Source organism: Kogia breviceps, chromosome 4, assembly GCF_026419965.1.
Source record: "Kogia breviceps isolate mKogBre1 chromosome 4, mKogBre1 haplotype 1, whole genome shotgun sequence".
In the NCBI taxonomy this organism is placed as follows: domain Eukaryota; kingdom Metazoa; phylum Chordata; class Mammalia; order Artiodactyla; family Physeteridae; genus Kogia; species Kogia breviceps.
Genome location: NC_081313.1, coordinates 53,390,014 through 53,416,715, shown reverse-complemented (window position 1 = coordinate 53,416,715; position 26,702 = coordinate 53,390,014). Strand labels below are relative to the sequence as shown.

At 41.5% G+C, this 26,702-nt stretch overlaps 1 long non-coding RNA gene across 1 annotated transcript in view; it reads right to left on the bottom strand.

Moving 5' to 3' along the window:
- Positions 1-349: 349 nt before the first annotated feature.
- The window catches only part of LOC131755619 (uncharacterized), a 63,840-nt gene continuing 37,487 nt past the window's right edge, over positions 350-26,702 (bottom strand). The window contains exon 3 of the long non-coding RNA XR_009335515.2: positions 350-408. This is a non-coding gene — a long non-coding RNA (uncharacterized lncRNA). The remainder of the gene's footprint in view (positions 409-26,702) is intronic.

The window sequence follows — 26,702 nt, the reverse complement described above, 5'->3', positions numbered from 1 at the left end:
CGGACTCACTCTCCAGTCCAGCCAGGACACTCCAGGGAGTGTGCTCCCATCTACTTCTGCATGCTCCTCTCACCCCGACCACAGAGATCTGGCCTCTCCTCTCCTCTCTTCTGAACCCAACGCCTCAGAGTTCCATCAGCACTTCTGCTTCTGACATAGCCTTCTGTTTTCATTGCACAGATATTTTTCTTCCTTCACATGCTCCCGAGCTTGAACATGTACAGAACTGACAAGAATTGTTTTTGTTCCCCCGCATCCAGCCTGTACATAATGGATGTCAGTATATTTCCTCACCATACTAAGAGAGCAGATCCAATCTGACTTAATGACTGCTGGAGCTCCGAAAACAGCCACGAGTTACTGCCGAGCCCTGTGGTTTATGAAGAGAACACCACAAATGACAGGAAGCTGCAGGGAGAAAAATAGTCTGAGCTGACATTGGCGTGTTCATTTCCGAGTACAGATACTTCCATTCATCAGTGGGGACATTTATGAAATCTGGGCTAAGATGATATTCTAGAAAGGAGCAACAGAGACCCAAAGTGTTTTAATTATGAGGCCATCTCTGAGCAGAAGCCCTGTGACTAGAATGCAAGCTGCTCCACGGGAACCAGAATCAATCAGACACGGAGAACCTACCCACCTAAGGGTAATTTCAGTGTTACCCGCCGCCCCCCATGCCCACCAAAGCGACCCTGGCATTCGGGAGTCAACCAAGACCCAAAAGGAAACTCATTTAACCAGAACTTGACTTCTTAAGATTTCCACCCCACAAGAAGCTGCACCACCATCTGACAGACTGAAAAGTACACAATGGGCACAGAGGGGAAGAGCCAGAGAAAGGAAAGCAGACGCCTCCATTCTCCCCAGTGACACATGGGAGCCCTGAGCTGAGGTCTCACGGCTCACAGAGAGGAGCAGACAAAGGCGGTACTCAGAGAGGGCCACGCTCAAGCATGCAAGTAGGTATCCTATTAAAATGCAGGTTCTGGTTCCGTAGGTCTGGAACAAGGGCCTAGAATTCTGCAACCAGAACAAGCTCCCGGTGATTCCAATAGGCTGTCTAGAACCTAGGGAAGCAGCTGCTGCGTGAGGATGGACTGGGGACGGAGTCCTCTTAGGCTGTTGTGAGGCCCCAGGAGTCCAGGTAACAAGCAATGCTGCTCTGCTTCTCATCCAAATTTAGGCAAAGATAAACTCTGTTACATAATAGATGTAGTTTATCATCAACAAAAATCATTTATTAATTTAATTGCATATAGTAATTCCATGTGTTGAATTAAGACAATTTCAATACGTAGTTTTGTGGGGTTTTTTTTTGCGGTACGCAGGCCTCTCACTGATGTGGCCTCTCCCGTTGTGGAGCACAGGCTCCGGACGTGCAGGCTCAGCAGCCATGGCTCACGGGCCCAGCCGCTCCGCGGCATGTGGGATCCTCCCTGACCGGGGCACAAACCCGCGTCCCCTGCATCGGCAGGCGGACTGTCAACCACTGCGCCACCAGGGAAGCCCCAATACGTAGTTTTTAAAAGACAATAAATCAGCGTCTTTCAAATCCATCTGCATGTTACAGTCATCTGGGAAGCCAATCATCTAGTTAAAAATACCAGTACGCAGGCCCCGATCCAAGGCAACTGAATCAGGATCTCTTGCCCTAGTGTGTATACAGGCAGATGCGGGGGAGGGAAGAGAACAGGTAAAGAGGCCTGAAGGGAGAAAAGAGAAGAATCCAAGACAAGAGGAACTGAAGAGAAAGATTAAATCCACACATTTCTTACTTCTATTCCCACTTCTTTCAATTTCACTTCTCTCTCCCCAGCAGTCTTCTAATCAAAGGATGTTCCATGGATGTATCAGCATCACCTGGGAGCTTATTAGAAACAGAATCCTAAGCCCCTCCCCAAACCTACTGAATCAGAATCTGTATTTTAAGAAAATCCCCAGGTCATTAGTAGGCATGGTAAGTCTGAAGGCACGGCTCTACATAGACTTGAGCCCAAGCTTCGTGCGCAGACGTATGCTACAGTGCTCCGAACGTACAAAGGCAATCAGTAAGCTGCTCGGGCATTGCAATATGGGGATCAGCTGCTGCTTGTACCCCGCCAGGCGACTGTAGGAGAGGGTGCCTGCGAACGCGTAATTGATTTACAACATCATCTGGCTGTAACCCAGCAAAAGCCAAGTTGTCTCTTTCTCTGTATTGATATAATCACTGACATGAGGGGAAGCAGGTTCTTTCTTCAGATCAAGTAACCTTGTTATTTATCAGCCTGTGCTAGCTTCGCTTCTGATTAGCAATTTATTCTGGGTGGTTATTGACTGGCCCCACTTGGGTCTCCTTTTTCATTCTGTTCCCACCAGCAACAATGATTTAGCTCTCAGGGTGATGGCAACATAGATGCAGTTATATATATTTGCATTTTCTGTACATTTTCCTATTTTCTTGCCTGCTTTAATAGATAGAATATTATTTAAGGACCATGATTGCTTTTTTAACTCCTCACAATACCTAGCAAAGCAACCTACTGAATAATGTAATGGATGCTGCTGGGTGGTGCCAGGAACCATTCTTAACACTGTTCTCAATTCTCCATCTCGTGAGTCAGAAAAGAAACTGTTTTAAAGCCACCTTGGAACACCTGCACTTCGACAAAACTCACCGCCTGCCTCTGTTCACCAACTCTGTGCTGTCAGTCATAAAAAGCAGATGCTGTCTGTCACCAGCTTAGAGGCTGCTTCCCAAGAGTTCACTTCAAAGTCATTTATTGGAACTTCGAGTGTTATTATTCCCAAACAATTCCTTCAGTTCCCACTGTTGCCAAGCTGGACTTCAAGAGTGGGAAGCCTTACTCTGACAATACTACTAATCAACAGCAACAATGTTAAATTAAGTCCAAATGGGTTTTTTTTCGGTACGCGGGCCTCTCACTGTGTGGCCTCTCCCCCGTTGCGGAGCACAGGCTCCGGAGCCGCAGGCTCAGCGGCCATGGCTCATGGGCCCAGCAGCTCCGCGGCACGTGGGATCTTCCCGGACCGGGGCACGAACCCGTGTCCCCTGCATCGGCAGGCGGACTCTTAACCACTGCGCCACCAGGGAAGCCCCCAAATGGGTTTTTATTCAACTTGATGTTTGGTGCTTAAGGAATAGTTTGCATCAGAAGACAATTAGGAGGTAGGAACAGATAATATTACAGATTCTGACTTCTGTATATTTCTAAGAGCTTTAAAGATGGATAGCATTAATTCTTCATAATAGTTTATTAAAACTTCTGATTTTCCTTTTTATTATAAAACACGTAGGTGTGCCTTCATTTTTACATTTATTTTCCACATGTATCACCATTCTGTGGCTCACAGGTGAACTCAGAAGAGGGAAAGAAAAGAAAGGAAAAAAATAAGAGAGAAAGAAAAATGAAAGTGATCACAAGTTTAGTGAGCCTAGCATACTAGAAGGAATTTAAAAGGCTCAGTATACGAATGACTGCATAAAGTAGTTATAATTGAATCACTGAATTTTAGAACTGGAAGGGGCCACAGTCAGAATTACCACATTTTCCCTTAGGGCAGTGTTTTATAACATGGGGAATTTGGGGGTGATTTTCCCCGTGGGGGGACATCAGGCAATGTCTGGAGACATTTTTGGTTTTCATACCTGGTGGGACATTTTTGGTTTTCATACCTGATGGAGAAGTCCTACTGGCATCTAGTGGGTAAGGACCAGGGATGGTGTTTAACATCCTACAATGCACAAGGCAGCCCCTCACGACAGAAGCTCAAAATGTGGCCCCAAATGTTGATAGTACTGAGACCGAGAAACTGCCTGGGAGGAAAGGAGCAACAGGTAAGATGGCCACAGGCTGGTTGACTAGAGAGAAGCATTTCAGGTTGTTCTACAGCAAAGTAATGAGGTGGAGAACTGGAATGGCTGATCTGACAGCCCAAGGCTTAATGCAATTGAGAAGATGATACTGTCCATCAAATACTAAGAGTAAGACAAAGCAGAAAAAGAGCCAGTTGTTGGGAGAGATATGAGTAGGGAAAAGCAAGGTGCAAAGAACGGATCAACGAGGACAGTTCCAGATTGAGCACCCCTGATATTGTGGAAGTAGACAGGATAGCTTAAAGAGTTGCCTTGGGCAAGTCAAAAAAGTCCCTCCTGTGGAGTCTGACACCTGGGCTGAGCCTCAGGGTTGGCAGAAGCAGAGACTAGGCCAGCTTCTGTACAACAGTTCACTACTATGAACATGAGATGTCTGTAAGGAAGATCCCTGAAACTTGGAGGGCATCAGTATACAAAATGGTCTCTGACCTCCAGGAACTAACAGTCTCATTAAGATAAAATTTACATATATACGCTGATGGCTCCCCAATTTTTATCTCTAGCCCGACCTACTCCCCTGGACTCCTAAATCATGTATCAAATGCCAATTCACCTTCTCACCTTAAATAGCCAATAGACATCTCAAATTAGCATGTCTAAAAATAAACTGTTAAAATCCCCCAAACCTGTACCTCTTACAGTTTTCCCCATCTCAGTTGCTCAAATAAAAACACTGGCATCATTCTTTATTCCCTCTTTCTCACACCAAATATACAATTAGTCAGCAAATTCTCTCAATGCTACCTTCAAAATATATCCAGATTGAAAACATTTTGTTAAGTGAAAGAAGCCATAACAAAGGACTACATATTGTTTGATTCCGTTTATATGAAATGTGCAGAACGAGCAAATCTATAGAGATAGAAAATGACTGGGGTTGCTTAGGGCTGAGGGGAGACTGAGGAATGATGCTAAGCGGTGCAGGATTTCTTTCAGGAATGATGAAAATGTTCTAAAATTGATTGTGGTGATGGCTGCACAAATCTGTGACTATACTAAAAGCCACTGAGTTGTACACTTTAAATGGGTGAACTGCATGGTATATCTCAATAAACTGGTTATTAAGCAGTATACATATACACACATATATAATTATATCTCTCTAGAATCCACCCTCTTCTTACCATCTGCATCATGACCTCACTGGCCCGAGTCCCCATTGCCCCTCACCTGATTACTGCAGCATCTTCCTGACCTGACTGGCCGTTGGCTTCTCTTCCTGCTCTACCTGGACCCACTGCATAAGCACCATAGGGACCCTTTGAAAGCATAAGTCAGATCTTATCATTCTTCTTCTTAAACCCTTCTGGGAGCTCCCATCTCACTAGAGAGAAAGCCAAAGCAGGCCCCACATGCAATGGCCCCCCTGGCACCCCAGCCTCCTCTTCCCTGACTCCCTCTCACTCACTGCTGTAACCACTAGCTTCCTCCCTGCTTCTCAAACACACCAGGCCTGCTCCCTCAGGGACTTTGAACTTGCTGTTTCCTATGCCTCTTCTCTCAGATCCAAATGCCTTGTTCCCTCACCTCTAGCAATCTTTGCTCAAATATCACCTTTGCTGTAAGGGCTTTTTGATCATCCTATTTAAACCACAAATCCCCATCCCCTGCTCCAACACTTTGTAACCCTGTGTCCCATTTTATTTTTCTCTGTAACACTTTTCACTATCTAACAGAGCGTGTATTTCACTTATTTCTTTTTATAGTCTGAGTTCCCCAAAATGGAAGCTTCGTGAGAGCAATAATCTTTGTCTGTGTGTTCACTGCTTTACCCTTAGCACCTAGAACACAGCCTAACATAGTAGATGCTTAATATAGTTTTGTTGAATGAATGAATGAAACAAAGAATAGTGCAAGACAGAATATAGCAAAGTGTTAAACTATATAAAATTGAAAATATATGCTATAGAAGTTTTATGATGAAATCATTTCATGTCTCTGTTTTAAAACCTTGATGCCTTTTACGCTCTTTTAGGTCTGTTCTATTATTTTCAAAAGCAATGATTAGTAAACACAGAAGAGGACTATATGGTCTTTAGAGAAGCACAATTGTAAAAAAAAAAATTCAGTATGAATAATATACCTTTAATAATTTACAGTGTTAGGAGGGGCCAAAAAGGAGGACAAGTTCCTTCCAAACTGGACATCATTCTCTGGTTAACCTGTCTTCTGTGGATTTTGGCTTTACCCCAACAATGAAAAGGCAGTCCTTTTATAGGTACTTTAAAAAAAAAACACACAGAGATTATAAGAAAGAGGAGAGCTGAGGTGCCACGCATGGTTGGAAAAGAAAAGTGACCATTGAGAGCCAATAAGTCTCTTTGATTAGACTAACTACAGGGTTCTGGCACCTCCTAGGGTTACTGGAAATCCTAGAGCTTCTCTTCTTTCCCCCAAAGGACTTTTGAATCAGATAAGTGATTGCAGATGAATTACAGAAAATATTCTAATAAACCTACAAGAAAATAATGATTTGATTAAAGAATCAATAATGATTAGTGAATAACCATCTATTTGTACTTATTCGTAAGCATTTCTCTCAGCCCTGCTCTAATATATATCTTATTTAAATAGACTTTAAAATAGAATGTACTTAGCACATTGAGTGTAAAACGATGCTGAGTTCTGTTGACTGTGCGTTGGGTTGATCCTAGAGTTGGGGGCATGCAGACCCCTAGTCCAGGAGCCACTATTTATACCTGGCAGCCTCATGTTACAACTGCAAAGTACCCAGAGGAAAAGGGCAATGACCTGTGGAAGCCCACAGCTACAAAGGAGTAACAATATCATATTTCTGAAGATGGGATTTGTGGAATCAAGGAAAACTTCATGGAAAAAATAGAATTTCACATAATAGAGTGTTGGATAGGTGAAGAAGAGTGAGAGTGAGATTTTGGTTGATAAAGGGGATTCTAGGTAGATGAAAGCAAAGACAAGCCCTCTATGATGACAGCAGAGAAGCCCCTCCACTCATGCCTCCCAAGGAATTTAAACTGTGTGTCCCAGGACTTCCCTGGTGGCGCAGTGATTAAGAATCCACCTGCCAATGCAGGGGTCACAGGTTCAAGCCCTGGTCTGGGAAGATCCCACATGCTGTGCTGTGCATCACAACTACTGAGCCTGCACTCTAGAGACCACGAGCCACAACTACTGAGCCCACGCACCGCAACTACTGAAGCCCGCGCACCTAGAGCCCGTGCTCCGCAACAAGAGAAGCCACTGCAGTGAGAAGCCTGTGCACCACAATGAAGAGTAGTCCCTGCTCGCCGCAACTAGAGGAAGCCCACATGCAGCAATGAAGACCCAACACAGCCAAAAATAAAATAAATAAAAATAAATAAATAATAAAATAAATAAAATTTTTTTAAAACTGTGTCCCAAGGGAAGTCTCCAGAGGCATAGAGTGCTAGACGTCATCTGGAGGTCATGGTATTCCAGAGTGCTGGAGTTGGGGAGCAGATTATGGCCAAGAGCCCTGAAATTTTCTCAGATGCAACTTTGTGCATAAACAGGTCTGGTTCAAATATTTTCAGAGCCTAGGGCAAGAGTATAAATGGAGGCCCACATGCCATATATCTGAATTATCACTCCCAGAAGTAAACTATGAAATATGTTCTAGTCTCCTACTTAACAGATACTCCTTTTCAACAACCTGGATGGCCAGATTCCAAAGCAGAATACTCAGAATTTGTACCAGAACATGACATCAGAGGATGGCATCTAGGGGAGAACCAACCCCAGCCTCTGACTTGAGGACTGCCCCCTTGTCTTCCCAAACCCAGCTCTATCCTGCACCTCTATCCACACATATGTGGACACCCAGGTTACATATCCGGACTCCATCCACAGCAGTCATTTGACCATCCTTCAGACCTAGAAGTTTCCGCATCAGTGGCCCAGGATGCCTTCTGGAGACAGACCTGGAGAAGAGGACTAGGGAGGGCCATTTGAGCAGAAAAGTCCAGGGTCCTGGGTACCAGGGGCATGATCTTAAAGGAGTAGTGCAGGTTCTGGTGGCGGGGCGGTGGATATGGGGAAAACCTGCTTGGGAAAATGTTAGAGAGGATCTAAAGCATGTGGTCCTATTGTCTGTGTGATGCAGAAATAACTGCCTCAGAAAATTTCTCACGTCTCCAAATGTTCCCAAGGAAACAGGTGGGAAAATGAAAATTTATACTTCTCCCAAACAAACAGCACTAGACTTTTTACTGCTCCAGAAGATTTTCATTACACTGACATCTCAAAAAATCATTCAGGAGAGATGGGACAGATCTTCATTACAGAAGAATTCCAACAACTGTAAGTACATATGCTCTCTCCAGAAACTGGAGCTTCAACCCCTCCCGCCTTGAGCATGGGCTGGACTTAGTGACTTGCATCTGAAGAATAGAGTTTAGAGTATAGAAAAGGAAAAGTAAAAACTTTACAGTGGAACAACCTGGCTAACGTGACCTTAGCCAAACGATCAGGGTTAACCTCATCAGTGAAAGGTCATGTTGATAACATGTACCCTCAATAACATGCATGTTGACGATGCATGTTCTCTGTGGTTTTCTTTCCAAAATCCCATAACCCCAGTCTAACCAATGAGAAAAACATCAGACATGTCCAAAATGAGAGACACTGGTAAAATACCTGGCCAGATCTCTTCAAAAGACTGTCAAGGTCCTAAAAACCAAAGAGAGACTGAGAAGCTCCACAGACCAATGATTAAGGAGACACGAAAACTGAATGCAGTGTGGTGCCCTGGATTGGATCCTGGCACAGAACAAGGACATTAATGTGGAAACTTGTGAAATACAAATAAAATCTGGAGTTTACTTAATAGCACTATAACAATGTTGGTTTGTTAATTCTGACAAATGTACTATGGTAATGTAAAATGTTAACATTAGGAAAAACTGGGTGAGGAGTGTATGGAAACTCTCTGTATTATTTTGGCAACTTCTCTGTAAACCTAACATTATTCCCAAATAAAAAGTTATTTCAAAAAATGTTCATCCACAGCATCAAAGAATCACAGAATATCCAACATTCTGTCTCACTGTGGCCCACATTCACTTGATGGGGCAATAGGATGGCATTTCCTAGGTCTGGAATGTTGATGTGGAGCCCTTTCTCATGAGATCTGAAAGATGCCAATTCTCACGGTCAAAGTCAGTCTCATCCCAGAGGGGCACATAAGTGACAGCTCCTCGGAACATCAAGATGTGTCTGTAAGCATTCCAAAGAAAATAAATAAGGTTTGGAAGAAGAAGAAAAAGGGAAATTACTTGTGGCATGTTTACAATTTGGAACAGCATAAAATAGGAAATGAATGACATATATAAAACTCTGGTAATAAACTTAAGGAGGAATCCTAAAACCGACCACAGAGACAATAACGCTCTGGGATAGAACTTCAAGCTGTAAAACCTCCCTCTAGCAAGCACACAGTAGGCGGTCCACAGATTTAACTCAAACAGAAATGAGTTGTAAACGTATGCCTTCACTTGCACCTACTGGTTATGGAGGGGACATTGGGAATTTGCATTAAACTCAATAGATCAGTTACCTTTAAGAAAAGCATTTGGTTTTCCATGGGCAAAGAGCACAGGACCTAGATCTTGCCAGGTCCCATTCACTCAAATGTCCAGAAGAAAACGTGTTGTTTCATATACATAAATGTGTAGGATTTTATAGTGAAAAAAACATAACTTCAAGTATTTTCCGCGTTTTCTCATCAAAAATAATAATTTCTTTCCTAATTTAGTTATCCTTCAATCAGCCCCACCAGGTTTTAGGGGAGCAAAATCATGTTAACTGTACCATAACTGCTCCAATTAAAAAGAGAACGTCAGGAAATTCATCAGTACCTCTTTCAAAAGACACATTTTGCTCTCTCATTGGGATTCTTATTGTTGAGAAGTTGTTTTCAAAGTGATTAATTAATTATACAAAACTCTAGGCCTTACAAAATTTAGTAGCAACATCATTTACATTAGAAACATCATTTGCATTTATATAGATTTAGTTACTTTTGAATAGATTTTTCAACATCCATCTATGACTTAATTGTTAAGCCTTCCTTTGTCAGATCACCACAGCAAGAGAAAGAGATTTATGTGTATTGAACACAGACCGTGTGCTATGAATTACAGGTGCTATTTCATTCATTCCTCTCCCATCTCTGTGAAGCAGGTATTATACTTCTTTTACACACAAGGTAATCATGTGTGTGACGGTTTAAGTCCTAGGTAAGGCCACCCTCCTGGAAGTGCTAGAAAATGGATATGAAGTTAGCATTGTTTCCTATCAAAGTGAAAGATGTTGCCATACGCCCACACTGACCCTAGAAACACTGGAAGACAGAAGAGATAGAGTTGGGATCAAGATCTGCTGTAGGCAAATTCTGAAGTAAAGCAAGTTTCTCTTTGGCCATGCTCTGATTGCTTGTTTTCCCTTCTTCCTTTCCTCCGCTCATCCGAACTTTCCTGTCTTGGAAATCATCCTTGCAGGTTTACAGTCACTTCCGTTGCAATGAACAGAAATTCCAACTCAAAAAGGCTTGAAGGGTAGAGGAAAAATTTTAGATCAATTACTAGAAAATCCAGAAACAGGGCAGGTTTCAAACCGTCTCTATCCTAGGCTCTCACAGTGGGGCTGGGACTTATTTGGTCTCTCACTTCCTTTTTCCACACCTCAGAATTACCTCCATTCATAGAGTGGCCTTCCCCAATATAGCTCCCAAGGAGAACTGCTTTCTCATTTGCATCCAAAGAGAGACATGTTAGAAACTGAGGTAAGAGAGTGGCATGGCAACACAGAGTAATACAGGAAGGCCCGAATTCCGCCTTGGCTTTATTAAGCACTGCCCCTCACCCTCCTCGCCACCGCCCCCGTCCCTCACCTCCAGCTTTGTGGTTTCCTGTGGGATGTGTATACACAGGACAAAGGGAACTGGGAAATAAAACCCCACCTTACCACTTGCCAGGTACACAGAACCCACAAAGCAGAGTTCCCTGGTAAATTTGACAAGAGTCCTTGATGAAGGCTTAAGACTTCAGGATGGCCTTTCTTTTCCAGTCACCAAGTTCAATGTAAGGAGAACTCCCCAAGACTTAAATGTTTCTTTGCGAAGAGGAGAAAGATCCTACCTAGCTGAGAGCATGGTGACGGAAGAGGAAGAGAAAACAAATCCAGGGCCAATTTCTTGTCCTAAACATTATTCCAGACGGAGGAAGCAGCACACAGCCATGCCCACGTGTGGGACTTCTCCCACTAGAAAATGTGGCTCCATCAGTGTGTCCTGAAATCTGACCAAGTCATTTCAGTATTACTTCCTCTGAGAAAGGGAAATACATTATTATTAGGGGTTGCCTCCAAGGCTCAGAAGATATTTCTTCCTATAAGGAACTTTCTAGCTTCTTAGGTGGGATGAGTGATGTTTTTCATGATACAGCTAGGACAGGAAAAGTAATCCAAGGACTAGCTGGGCACATTGCTTTGCATCACCATCCTGGGAAAATATGACCTTAAGCAGCAGTCAACTTGACTTGACTTTTCCAAAGTGAAGTGACAAACTCCATATGGATTTGTGGTACAGAAATTTGTTGAAAAATGTCTGCAAGATAAGACATTGGTCTTATCTTGGTCTTCACACCCAAGTTTTTCAGCACTTAGAGACTATCACCTATTAGGTAACTCTAAGCAAATCACTTTCCTTCCCTCTGCTTTAGTTTCCTCATTTGCACATTGGGAGAAGGGGGGGTTGACTAAACCTTCAGATTTCTTCCAGAAGTCTCAAATATTGAAAAAAAAAAAGGTATTTATATATAAATGTGGATTCTAGTGTTGTTTGCTCAGAAGTAACACTTATTTGTACACTATCTTGCTTTACAATAGATGTAAGGCTGTTATCATTTTTTAAGCTCAACAGAGAAGACACTGTGCCTTAAAAATGTATACAGCATCTCGTGTTCAGAAGATCCTGGGTAAACTTTCAGTAACTGTACCAATGAGGGTGAAGTCACTCTCACTCAAGGGTCCAGTAAAGAAATAAGATCTCGGTCACCAACTCAGGTATGTAAACTATTCCTACACTGGTGTGAAATAATAGGCCCAAACAATATAAGTAGGTTACAAAAATTAATGTATTTGAGTCTACAGAAATATTCTAATAATGTTATGCCCAGCTTAGCTTTCAGCTTACCATGTAGGCGAAAATGTTCCTTCTTACTAATTTTCTCTCTCCTCAAAGAGGATATTATTCTACTACTCCTCAGCAAAAGCTAAGCATTGAATATGTCCTTGATTCTAGTGCTTTTTTCTCCATTATTAGTATTTTTTAAAATAAGCCATGTGGTATAAGTGAAACAAGAATGAGATCAAAAGAACCAAGTTCAGGGTTCAAGTCTTCTTCTTCATAGGTGTGTGACCTAAGCAAGTGACTTCTCTAATATAAACTAAAGAGAATGATTACATTTACCTTACAGGATTATTGTGAAAATCATTTTTACTTATTTATACCTTACGCTCTTTCAGAAAAGAGTTAAGACAGTCTCCATGAATATATTGATATAAGAATATAAGATGGCCCCCCAAATGGGACTAAGACAAGAAAAAATAAGACTTGAGATATAAAATGGAATTGGGAATAAAATTTAAATAGTTCATTACGTAAAGACCTAAGTATTTGCTACAGGTAAGCCATAAATTGGACAGCTGTGGACAGTAAGTAAGTGACATCATGGACAGAAGAGGGCTGAGGAAGGTCTAAAGTGCTACATGATTGTTACTTGTTTTTGTGGGAAAAGCCCAGGCTTTGCTATCATGCCAGTCTCAGTGTGACCACTGGCTCTGTGTGCTTCTTTTACAGCCTTTTAGGACCTCATTCTCATCTATACAATGAGGAGAATAAATCATACTTTGCAGGGTTGTGGAGCTATGAAGTGCCTTGTGTGTGGTGGCAGCCAGCGTATGTCAGCTCCCTGCACCTTCTCCCCCCACCCCACTTCAACCTCTCCTTTCCACTTACTCCAGGTAGTAAACAGTCCTGTGAGACATTTTTTTGTAGTTCACTAACCCTCTGTTTACCATCATTTTATTTATAATAATTATTAACAGCAATACAATACCAATATCTGCCTCAGAGGGTTGCATACATCCATATTTGATAGAAAACTGTTTCCTCTCAAGGTGTCGACAACAATAACAAAACAGCAAAGTACCTTTAAGAACTTGCCCTGCAACACACAGAGCCATTAATGTCACATGCAATATAGCAGATGATTTCTTGACAGAAGGTTAATTAGTTCTCTCCCATAGGATGGCATCACCATAATTAAACCAATAACAACAAGGAAAAAATACACCCCTGGGCAACTGAAGACATTCTGACAGTAATGAGAAATGGCAACGGGCATTGAGTACTAAGGCTATTTTCTAGTTGCTGTTGTTTAATCATCATTGGCACAAAAAGCCAGTCGTCCCATGCAAGATAATGTCTGTTCCTGAGAGAGCCCTGTTTAAAAAAGAAGGCAAGTATTTCAGCTTTATATGAGCTTTATACAATCTCTTGGTAAATGTAAGCAGGAAGCTCCAAATGGGGGTAAAACCCTGTACCTGTGGTTACGTGGTGCCATGTATCATTTCCCCTGGTAATGATATGATTTATAGCATCTGCTCTGTGACCTAATTATAGCCAAATTCATGCATATTCTTGATGGGGAGGGGAAGAGTGGAGGCTACCTGCATAGGCAGGTTTCCCTAAAAGAGGGTCCTAAATAAGACCCCTGCAGAGACCGCTGTTCTGAGGGCTCATTGACACCCGCTGGCAGGGGTAGAGGGTGCATTTTCCTCTCCTCCATTCAGCCGTGCTGGACGTCCACAGTTTCCCTGTGACACCCTTCTCAAACCCTGGAGAGAGTCCAGGGAAGTGGTATTCAGCAGTTTGGACGCACTGGGATGCCCTTCACAAAGGCTTGAGTGGTTCCAAATTCAAAAGAAGAAAAGCAGTACCTTGTGTTCACACATATCCCTACACCCCACTGCCTAAAGGTGTTGGGTATGTTGGGGATAATGCAGCCTCCCACCCCTGTACATTCAAGACTTCAGTGGGCTGAGAGGTGACCATCAGTGTCCAGTCTGACCTTGATTCAAACACACACCACCTTCAAGGCTCATCTGAGCACCTGGGGGGCTCATGACTCAAAGCAACCAGGAAAAATAGAACCAAACAAAGATGACTGCTAAGAATACGTAAAAACTGCTCCAAAAGCCTTCAGTCTGAATCCCAGAGCACTGTCTGTCTTCTAAGCCTTGTCTCTTGGCATGATATTGGAAGATCACGGGCATTAACAGTTCCTAGGACCTTTACTGTGATCTGCCAAGAGAAACTCCAGTGCAGAATATGCAGGATCAAATGAACAGCAGTACTTCTCAATCTAAAATGTGGCTCCATGGGAATTTGGATACCCTGGTTTTCTATCCAGAAGCACTTCTGCATCCTCTCTGTCCGTTTTCTGGGCTCAGCCTTGTTTTCAGGGTAGCCCATAAACCAATGTTTGCCAAGCAAATAAAGGAGTCTGCTCCAAGGAAGCAGGTATGCAGGTGTTTATTATTTCCTCAAAGATCTAGGACATTAGCAGACATAATCAATGTGCACTGTAATCAGGTATCCTCAGAATATATTTTCAGTGTCACTGAGAAGTCATAAGTTGATGCTACTTACTCCCAGATGGTTCCTAACACATAACAGTCAAAAAAGTTCGCCTGCTTGGAAATAATTTATAAGAATCTTTATTGAGATGTGATTCAAGGCAAGTGTCACAATACTTCTAAAAAGCTGCAAAGTTCTGCAGAAATTGAAACAACTTTAGTTAATTTTGGATAATTTATGAGAAATTACGGTTCATATATCAGGACACATGAATTATTAAATTGAAACCCGATGAGGGACCAGAGACCTTCAAGACTGTGGAGGGGTAAGACATGGAGATAACTTTCCTCCCGACAAATATATCAGAAATACATCTGCATGTGGAACAACTCCTACAGAACACCTACTGAATGCTGGTAAAGACCTCAGACTTCCCAAAAGGCAAAAAACTCCCCACGTACCAGGGTAGGGCAAAAAACAAAAACAAAAACAAAGACAAAAGAATAGGGATGGGACCTGCACCTCTGGGAGGGAGCCGTGAAGGAGGAAAAGTTTCCACACATTAGGATGCCCCTTCACTGGTGCAGACTTGTGAGGTTGGGGGCGGGGGGGAGCATCAGAGCCACAGAGGATAGCACAGCAACAGGGGTGTGGAGGGCAAAGCAGAGAGATTCCCAAGCAGAAGATCAGTGCTGACCAGCGCTCACCAGCCCGAGAGGCTTGTCTGCTCAGCCGCCAGGATGGGTGGGGGCTGGGAGCTGAGGCTCCGGCTTCAGAGGTCAGATCCCAGGGAGAGGACTGGGGTTGGTGGCGTGAACACAGCCTGAAGGGGGCTAGTGCGCCACAGCTGTCTGGGAGGGAGCCTGGGAAAAAGTCTGGACCTGCCAAAGAGGCAAGAAACCATTGTTTCGGGGTGCGTGAGGAGAGGGGATTCAGAGCACCGCCTAAACGAGCTCCAGAGATGGGCACAAGCCACGGCTATCAGCACAGACCCCAGAGATGGGCATGAGACGCTAAGGCTGCTGCTGCCACCACCAAGAAGCCTGTGTGCGAGCCCAGGTCACTCTCTACACCTCCCCTCCCAGGAGCCTGTGCAGCCCGCCACTGCCACTGCCAGGGTCCCGTGATCCAGGGACAACCTCCCAGGGAGAACACACAGAGCGCCTCAGGCTGCTGCAACGTCACACTGGCCTCTGCTGCTGCAGGCTCGTCCTGCATTCCATAGCCCTCCCTCCCGCCAGCCCGAGTGAGCCAGAGCCCCCGAATCAGCTGTTCCTTTAACCACGTCCTGTCTGAGCAAAGAACAGACACCCTCAGGCAACCTACACGCAGAGGAGTGGCCAATCCAAAGCTGAACCCCAAGAGCTGTGCGAACAAAGAAGAGAAAGGGAAATTTCTCCCAGCAGCCTCAGGAGCAGTGGATAAAATCTCCACAATCAACTTGATGTATCTGTGGAATACCTGAATAGACAATGAATCATCCCAAAAATGAGGCAGTGGACTTTGGGAGCAACTGTAGACTTGGGGCTTGATCTTTGCAACTGACTGGTTTCTGGTTTTATGTTTATCTTAGTTTAGGATTTAGAGTTTATTATCATTGGTAGATTTGTTTATTGATGTGGTTGCTCTCTTCCTTTCTTTTTTTATATATAAATACTTTTTTTCCTTTTTCTCTTTTTGTGAGTGTGTATGTGTATGCTTGTGTGATTCTGTCTATATAGCTTTGCTTTTACCATTTGTCCTAGGGTTCTGTCTGTCCCTTTTTTGTTTTTTTAGTATAGTTTTTAGCACTTGTTATCATTGGTTGATTCGTGTTTTGGTTTGGTTGCTCTCTTCTTTCTTCGTTCTTTTTTTTTATTAGTTTAAACTTTTTTTATTTGTTATTTTAATAACTTTATTTCTTTTTCTTTTATTTTTTTCTTTCTTTCTTTCTCCCTTTTATTCTGAGCCGTGTGGCTGACAGGGTCTAGGTGCTCCACCTAGGTGTCAGACCTGTGCCTCTGAAGTGGGAGACCCCGAGTTCAGGACATTGGTCCACCAGAGACCTCCTGGCTCCACAAAATATCAAACAGCAAAAGCTCTACCAGAGATCTCATCTCAATACTAAGACCCAGCTCCACTCAACAACCAGCAAGCTACAGTGCTGGACACCCTATGCCAAACAACTAGCAAGACAGGAACACAACCCGACCCATTAGCAGAGAGGCCGCTGAAAATCATAATAAGGTCACAGACACCCCAAAACACACCACAAAACGCAGTCCTGCCCACCAGAAAGATAACATCCAACCTCATCCACCAGAACACACGCACTAGTCCCTTCAACCAGGAAGCCTACACAACCCACTGATCCAACCTTAGCCACTGGAGGCAGACACCAAAAACAATGGGAACTATGAACCTGCAGCCTGAGAAAAGGAGACCCCAAAAACAGTAAGTTAAGCAAAATGAGAAGACAGAGAAACACACAGCAGATGAAGAAGCAAAGCAAAAACCCACCAGACCAAACAAATGAACAAGAAATAGGCAGTCACCTGAAAAAGAATTCAGAATAATGATAGTAAAGATGATCCAAAACCTTGGAAATAGAATGGAGAAAATACAAGAAACGTTTAACAAGGACCTAGAAGAACTAAAGAGCAAACAAACAATGATGAACAACACAATAACTGAAATTTAAAATTCTCTAGAAGGAATCAATAACAGAATAACTGAGGCAGAAGAACAGATAAGTGGCCCGGAAGATAAAATAGTGGAAATAACTACTGCAGAGCAGAATGAAGAAAAAAGAATGAAAAGAAATGAGGACAGTCTTAGAGACCTCTGGGACAACAGCAACATTCGAATTATAGGGGTCCCAGAAGAAGAAGAGAAAAAGAAAGGGACTGAGGAAATATTTGAAGACATTATAGTTGAAAACTTCCCCAATGGAAAAGGAAATAGGCAATCAGGTCCAGGAAGCACAGAGAGTCCCATACAGGATAAATCCAAAGAGAAACATGGCAAGACACATAATTATCAAAAATTAAACACAAAGAAAAAATATCAAAAGCAGCAAGGGAAAAACAACAAATAACATGCAAGGGAATCCCCATAAGGTTAGCAGCTGATCTTTAGCAGAAACTCTGCAAGCCAGAAGGGAGTGGCAGGACATATTTAAAGTGATGAAAGGGAAAAACGTACAACCAAGATTATTCTACCCAGCAAGGATCTCATTCAGATTTGAAGAAGAAATTAAAATCTTTACAGACAAACAAAAGCTAAGAGAATTCAGTACCACCAAACCAGCTTTACAACAAATGCTAAAGGAACTTCTCTAGGCAGGAAACACAAGAGGAGGAAAAGACCTACAATAACAAACCCAAAACAATTAAGAAAATGGTAACAGGAACATACATGTCGATAATTACCTTAAATGTAAATGGATTAAATGCTCCCACCAAAAGACACAGACTGGCTGAATGGATACAAAAACAAGACCCATATATATGCTGTCTACAAGAGACCCACTTCAGACCTAGGGACACATACAAACTGAAAGTGAGGGGATGGAAAAAAATATTCCATGCAAATGGAAATCAGAAGAAAGCTGGAGTAGCAATTCTCATATCAGACAAAATACACTTTAAAGTAAAGACTATTACAAGAGACAAAGAAGGACACTACATAATGATCAAGGGATCAATCCAAGAGGAAGATAGAACAATTGTAAATATTTATGCAAACAACTTAGGAGCACCTCAATACATAACGTAAATGGTAAGAGCCATAAAAGGGGAAATCGACAGTAACACAATCATAGTAGGGGAATTTAACTCCCCACTTTCACCAATGGACAGATCATCCAAAATGAAAATAAATAAGGAAACATAAGCTTTAAATGATACATTAAATAAGATGGAATTAATTGATATTCATAGGACATTCCATCCAAAAATGACAGAATACACTTTCTTCTCAAGTGCTCATGGAACATTACCCAGGATAGATCATATCTGGGTCACAAATCAAGCCTTGGTAATTTAAGAAAATTGAAATTGTATCAAGTATTTTTCCAACCACAATGCTATGAGACTAGATATCAATTACAGGAAAAAATCTGTAAAAAATACAAACACATGGAGGCTAAACAATACACTACTAAATAACCAAGAGATCACTGAAGAAATCAAAGAGGAAGTCAAAAAATACCTAGAAACTAATGACAATGAAAACACTATGACCCAAAACCTATGGGATGCAGCAAAAGCAGGGTTTTTTATAATTTTTAATTGACATATAAATCACGTAACATTATGTTAGTTTCAGGTATACAACATAATGCTTATATATTTGTACATATTGGGACATGATCATGATAATAAGTCTAGTAGTATATCCATCACCACATATAGTTACAATTTTTTTCTTATGATGAGAACTTTTTTTTTTTTTTTTTTTTTTTTTGCAGTACGCAGGTCTCTCACTGTTGTGGCCTCTCCCATTGCGGACTGCAGGCTCTGGACGCACAGGCTCAGCGGCCATGGCTCACGGGCCCAGCCGCTCCGCGGCATGTGGGATCTTCCTGGACCGGGGCACAAACCCGTATCCCCTGCATCGGCAGGCAGATTCTCAACCACTGCGTCACCAGGGAAGTCCTGATGAGAACTTTTAAGATGTATTTTCTTATCAACATTCAAATATACAATCCAGTATTAACCTTAGTCACCATGCTGTACATTACATCCTCATGACACTCATTTTAGAACTGGAAGTTTGTAACTTTTTACTACCTTCACCCATTTTGCACACACCAACCCACCAATCCACCTCTGGCAACCACAAAACTTTTCGCTGCGTCTCTGAACTCGTTTTTTGTATTTAAGATTCCACAAATAAGTGAGATCGTATGGTATTTTTCTTTGTCTGATTTACTTCACTTAGCCTAATGCCCTCAAGGTCCATTCATGGTGCTGCGAATGGCAAGATTTTCTTCTTTTTTTGTGGCTGGATATATGTACATATCACATTTTCTTTATCCATTCATCCATCAATGAAGACTTACGTTGTTTGGCTATTGTAAATAATTCTGCAATGAACATTGGCTCACACAAATGTTTTCAAGTTAGTGTTTTCATTTCCTTCAGATAAATACCCAAAAGTGAAAGTGCTAAATCATACAGCAGTTCTATTTTTAATTTTTGAGGAACCTCAATACTGTTTTCCATAGGAGCTGCACCAACTTACCTTCCTCCTAACTGCGCACAATCTTTCACTTCTCTCCATATTCTCACCAACTCTTGTTATTTCTTGTCTTTTTATTTTTTTTAAGATTTTTTGAGGTGGACCATTTTTTAGAGTCTTTGGAATTTGTTACAATATTGCTCCTGTTTTATGTTTTGGTTTTTTGGCCATGAGGCATGTGGGATCTTAGCTCCCCGACTAGGGATTGAATAGCAATACAATCCTACCTCAAGAAAGAAGAAAAATCTAAAATAAACAACCTAACCTTACACCTAAAGCAATTAGAGAAAGAAGAACAAAAAAACCCCAAAGTTAGCAGAAGGAAAGAAATCATAAAGATCAGATCAGAAATAAATCAAAAAGAAATGAAGGAAACAATAGCAAAGATCAATAAAACTAAAAGTTGGTTGTTTGAGAAGATAAACAAAATTGATAAATCATCAGCCAGACTCAACAAGAAAAAAAGGGAGAATACTCAAATCAATAGAATCAGAAATGAAAAAGGAGAAGTAACAACTGACACTGCAGAAATACAAAGGATCCTGAGAGATTACTACAAGCAACTCTATGCCAATAAAATGGACAACCTGGAAGAAATGGACAAACTCTTAGAAAAGCACAACTTTCTGAAACTGAACCAGAAAGAAGTAGAAAATATAAACAGACCAATCACAAGCAATAAAATTGAGACTGTGATTAAAAATCTTCCAACAGGGCTCCCTGGTGGCGCAGTGGTTGAGGGTCTGCCTGCCGATGCAGGGGACACGGGTTCGTGCCCTGGTCCGGGAGGATCCCACATGCCACAGAGTGGCTATGCCTGTAAGCCATGGCCGCTGAGCCTGTGTGTGCGGAGGCTGTGCTCCTCAATGGGAGAGGCCACAGCAGTGAGAGGCCCGCATACCACAAAAAAAAAAAAAAAAAAAAAAAAAAATCTTCCAACAAACAAAAGCCCAGCACCAGATGGCTTCACAGGTGAATTCTATCAAACATTTAGAGAAGAGCTACCACCTATAATTCTCAAACTTCTCCAAAATATAGCAGAGGAGGAAAACTCCCAAACTCATTCTATGAGGCCACCATCACCCTAATATCGAAATCAGACAAAGATGTCACAAAAAAAGAAAACTACAGGCCAATATTACTGATGAATATAGATGCAAAAATCCTCAACAAAATACTAGCAAACAGAATCCAGCAGCACATTAAAAGGATCATACACCATGATCAAGTGGGGTTTATCCCAGGAATGCAAGGATTTTTGAATATATGCAAATCAATCAATGTGATAAACCATATTAACAAACTGAAGGAGAAAAACCACATGATCATCTCCACAGATGCAGAAACAGCTTTTGACAAAATTCAACACCCATTCATGATAAAAACCCTCCAGAAAGTAGGCATAGAGGGAACTTACCTCAACATAATAAAGGCCATATATGACAAATCCATAACCAACATTGTTCTCAAAGGTCAAAAACTGAAACCATTTCCTCTAAGATGAGGAGCAAGACAAGGTTGTCCACTCCCACCACTATTATTCAACATAGTTTAGGAAGTTTTAGCCACAGCAATCACAGAAGACAAAGAAATAAAATAAATCCAAATCAGAAAAGAAGAATTACAGCTGTCACTGTTTGCAGATGACATGACACTATACATAGAGAATCCTAAAGACTACCAGAAAACTACTAGAGCTAATCAATGAATTTGGTAAAGTTGCAGGATACAAAATTAATGCACAGAAATCTCTTGCATTCCTATACACTAATGATTAAAAATCAGAAAGAGAAATTAAGGATACACTCTCATTTACCACTGCAACAAAAAGAATAAAATACCTAGGAATAAACCTACGTAGGGAGACAAACGATCTGTATGCAGAAAACTATAAGACACTGATGAAAGAAATGAAAGACGATACAAACAGATGGAGAGATATACCATGTTCCTGGATTGGAAGAATCAACATTATGAAAATGACTATACTACCCAAAGCAATCTACAGATTAAATGCAATCCCTATCAAACTACCAATGGCATTTTTCACAGAAATAGAACAAAGAATCTTAAAATTTGTATGGAGACACAAAAGACCCCAAATAGCCAAAGCAATCTTGAGAAAGAAAAACGGAGCTGGAGGAATCAGGCTCCTGGACTTCAGACTATACTACAAAGCTACAGTAATCAAGACAGTATGGTACTGGCACAAAAACAAAAATATAGCTCAATGGAACAGGATAGAAAGCCCAGAGGTAAACCCATGCACATATCGTCACTTTATTTTTGACAAAGGAGGCAAGAATATACAATGGAGAAAAGACAGCCCCTTCAATAAGTGTTGTTGGGAAAACTGGACAGCTACATGTAAAAGAATGAAATTAGAACACTCCCTAATACCATACACAAAAATAAACTCAAAATGGACTAAAGACCTAAATGTAAGGCCAGACGCTATCAAACTCTTAGAGGAAAACACAGGCAGAACACTCTATGACATAAATCACAGCAAGAACCTTTTTGACACACATCCTAGAGAAATGGAAATAAAAACAAAATAAACAAATGGAACCTAATGAAACTTAAAAGCTTTTGAACAGCAAAGGAAACCATAAATAAGACCAAAAGACAACCCTCAGAATGGGAGAAAATATTTGCAAATGAAGCAACTGACAAAGGATTAATCTCCAAAATTTATAAGCAGCTCATACAGCTCAATATAAAAAAAAAAAAAAACTAAAAATGGGCAGAAGACCTAAATAGACATTTCTCCAAAGAAGATATACAGATCACCAACAAACACATGAAACGATGCTCAACATCACTAATCATTAGAGAAATGCAAATCAAACCTACAATGAGGTATCACCTCTCACCAATCAGAATGGCCATCATCAAAAAATCTAGAAACAATAAATGCTGGAGAGGGTGTGGAGAAAAGGGAACCCTCTTGCACTGCTGGTGGGAATGTAAATTGATACAGCCGCTATGGAGAACAGTATGGAGGTTCCTTAAAAAACTACAAATAGAACTACCATACGACCCAGCAATCCCACTACTGGGCATGTACCCTGAGAAAACCATAATTCAAAAAGAGTCATGTACCACAATGTTCACTGCATCTCTATTTACAATAGCCAGGAAATGGAAGCAACCTAAGTGTCCATCAACAGATGAATGGATAAAGAAGATGTGGCACATATATACAATGGAATATTACTCAGCCATATAAAGAAAAGAAAATTGAGTTATTTGTAGTGAGGTGGATGGACCTAGAGACTGTCATACAGAGTGAAGTAAATCAGAAAGAGAAAAACAAATATTGTATGGTAACACATATATATGGAATCTAAAAAAAAAAAAAGGTTCTGAAGCACCTAGGGGCAGGACAGGAATAAAAATGCAGATGTAGAGAATGGACTTGAGGACCTGGGGAGGGGGAAGCATAAGCTGGGACGAAGTGAGAGAGTGGCATGGACATATATACACTACCAAACGTAAAACAGATGGCTAGTGGGAAGCAGCCACATAGCATAGGGAGATCAGCTTGGTGCTTTGTGACCACCTAGAGGGGTGGGATAGGGAGGGTGGGAGGGAAATGCAAGAGGGAAGAGATATGGGGACATATGTATATGTATAGCTGATTCACTTTGTTATAAAGCAGAAACTAACACACCATTGTAAAGCAATTATTCTCCAATAGAGATGTTAAAAAGTAAATAAGTAAAAACCCTGTAAGTTATGTGATAGAAATCAAGATACAGCCAGTGAGCACGAGGAGCTTATAACCTAGGTGAAAAAGTGAATGATTAATAGAATAGCTTTAAGATGAAGGAGGATGTGAAAAGTGTCATTGGATACCAATGAAAAATAGATGCTAATCTTGTCCAGGCATAGAAAAACAGGAAATCAAACCAAACCCAGAGACTATTATTCCATCTCCAAATAATGTGAAACTCCTTCTACATATACAAAAACATAAATTTTTTATCCTTCATTGATTAGGTCCTAATCGATACACATGTCAAATCAATTATTCATTTTGTGGCCTAATGTTATTACCTTCTCAAGTAGCCACAGCTGTAAATTCACCCAGATGATGAGGCCAGTTAAACAGATTACGAATGAGATGTTCTGGTGGCATCATAAACCCAGAAGGCAAACCAAGTCCTCAAGATGGAAAGCGTTTGATGTATTAGAATTTAATCTTGCTATCTTAAACAGATGGTGCTCCTGGGAGAAAAGCCAAACACTCAAAATGGAAAGTTCATTGATTGAATCTAACCTCAAAGTTTAAAAATACATAACTTCAAGACAAAACCCTTAGTTTGGGCCTAAACCAAAGAGCATTTAAAACTCAATTTAGTACTCAGTAAATATTTATTGGTGACTGACTGAAAGAATACAATTGCTATTCATATCGTATGATATTTTAGCATTCAGCTTTTCCACAGCCAATTATTATTTACTCCCCAGAATAGCGGGGCACATATGAACTAAGACATTAAGATGGAAGGGTATGGGGCTTCCCTGGTGGCGCAGTGGTTGAGAGTCTGCCTGCCGATGCAGGGGACGCAGGTTCGTGCCCCAGTCCAGGAAGATCCCACATACCACTGAGCGGCTGGGCCCGCGAGCCATGGCCGCTGACCCTGCGCATCCAGAGCCTGTGCTCCGCAACAGGAAAGGCCACAACAGTGAGAGGCCCGCATACTGGAAAAAAAAAAAGATGGAAGGGTATGGATCCCAGTGCTCTCGACACATGTGTATTTCACATGCTGCTAAAAGCTGAATAATTGGAATGAATGTGTTTCAGTACACATGCTGAGCCCTCCCAACTTAAAACATCCATTTGTACTGACTTAAGCAAAATACTATCAAGGAAGTGTTAAATAATGTCTCCTTTCCTTTATTCTTCTACCTTGAGCGTTCTCTTTTTACCTTGACAAAGGAATTCATTCATAACTAGGAATTTGATCAAGTGGTGTGGATGATTATAGACCTTGCACAGATCCCTTTTCACTAAGTTGAGATATAAAAATTAGATCACTTATCTTTAAATGTTCTAATTAAATGACTTCTAGCTCCCTACATCTTCCCTTCCTGTGATAAGTCCGAGACCCCAGGAATGCTGCTGGTTCAGCAGGGAATCAGCAGGCACAGACTGTTCCAGCTGTTTCCCAGAATGACCAGCTGCTCAACCCAGAAGTGCGGGGTTGGGGGGGAGGGTTCTGAGATGCTTCTTCAGAAGGCCTCTTTGAAGGCATCCCACATGACTGAGCAGGAAGCTGTGGTCTGCTCTGTAACATACCACCTTGTATTTCCTCTCCCTCCCTCCCTGCCTCACATCTTTCCCCTCCACCCCACTCCCTGCCTTTTGCTTCCCTGGAATGATACCCTCTCCATAAAGCACAGCGAAGCACATAAGCTTTTCCCTCAAGCTATTTTCTAGTAAATCTGGGCTAAGACTCTACCTCTGCTGATTAAACTGAAACATCTCAGGTTCCCAGCAAATGGAGAAAATCTGTGTCCATATATGTTACGTGCAGCTCTATTTACTCTACATCATTGTAGCCTGGGCTCCTAATGCTGCTGTAGTTAGAAGCAGTGTACTTTTAGTACACACACACACACACACACACACATATACACTCTCTCTCTCTCTCTCTCTCTCAATCTCCAAGAAAATATCACACCTCCACCCCAGGGCCAGGGTAGCTAGGACAGAAGGAGCTTCAATCCTTAACTATACTGTGTCCAGGAACCCATTCCCCTCCATCCCCAACCCCATGACGTCAGTGCCTCCATTGAGAGTAGACGAGAAAATATCTCCCTCTTCTTGTCTTGAGAGCCACCTTATTTCTTGCTTTTAAAGAATGGATTTTTTTTTTTCAGAGAAAATTTCAGCTTACTATAAGAGGTTATGAGAACATCATGATCATTCAGAAGGCTGTTTCAGTGAGACCCCTTGTGTGGCTCTCTATTCCCCTGTGGGTCGCAAAAGGACATCACAAGGCCAACCATGACAAGAAGAATCCATTCTCCCCTCATTATTGTTTAGCTAGGACAAGGCCTACAGGCAGACGTTTATTCAGCTACCTTCACTGTATAGTTTGAATGGCAAATAAAGGACTTTCTTACCAAAACCAGTTAGTCCCTTCTTCCCTTCCTGACATTGTTGTTTTTAATTCCTGGCATTGAATTTCTTTCTTAATAACCCTCTGGATACATGTGAATCTCACCTGGATAAAACCATTAAGGGGCAAGGCAGAGAGGAGAATGGTTTGATATTAGCTAGTCAATATACTTGCATAGATTAACTGGCAGAAGGTCTGGTCCTAATGCAATTGGAATTCATTCAACAACTTGTAGCCAGTGTACAGAGAGCCCCTACTACATGCCAGGCATTGTGTCAGGTGCTAAGGGAAAAGAGAAGCAAAACTCCCTATCTCCATCCCGAAGAAACACACTGGAAAATGGTTGGGGCTTGTTTTGTTTCCTTTGTTATCATCAATTTTATTATAAAACTTCACGTTTTACAATAAATAAATGTTGAAAAAAATCCACATCTTCGTCCATCACTCCGAGTGCATTTTGGAGAGTCATATAGACGTATAAATGCTTTTTTACACAAAATCAGTATTCACAGAATATTTTTCAATGAAAATTATGTCACACATATCATATCCCTGCATAAACCTAAATGTTAACATTTCAACAATGGTATATAACAGTAATTTTTATTCTTCTTTCTGTTCCAATATACCTTATAAAGGTGACAACCTCCTACCAGTAACAATGACGTGTTAGAATAGTGGTCAAGGAGACCCCTCACTCCTATCCTCTATTCTGATCCTCATCAATATGTATATAACATTTCATGGTGATGAGGAACCAGCGTTTACTTAAACATTACTCTACTGGTCATCATTTGAGTGACTGTTCTCTTTTGTATATATTAAT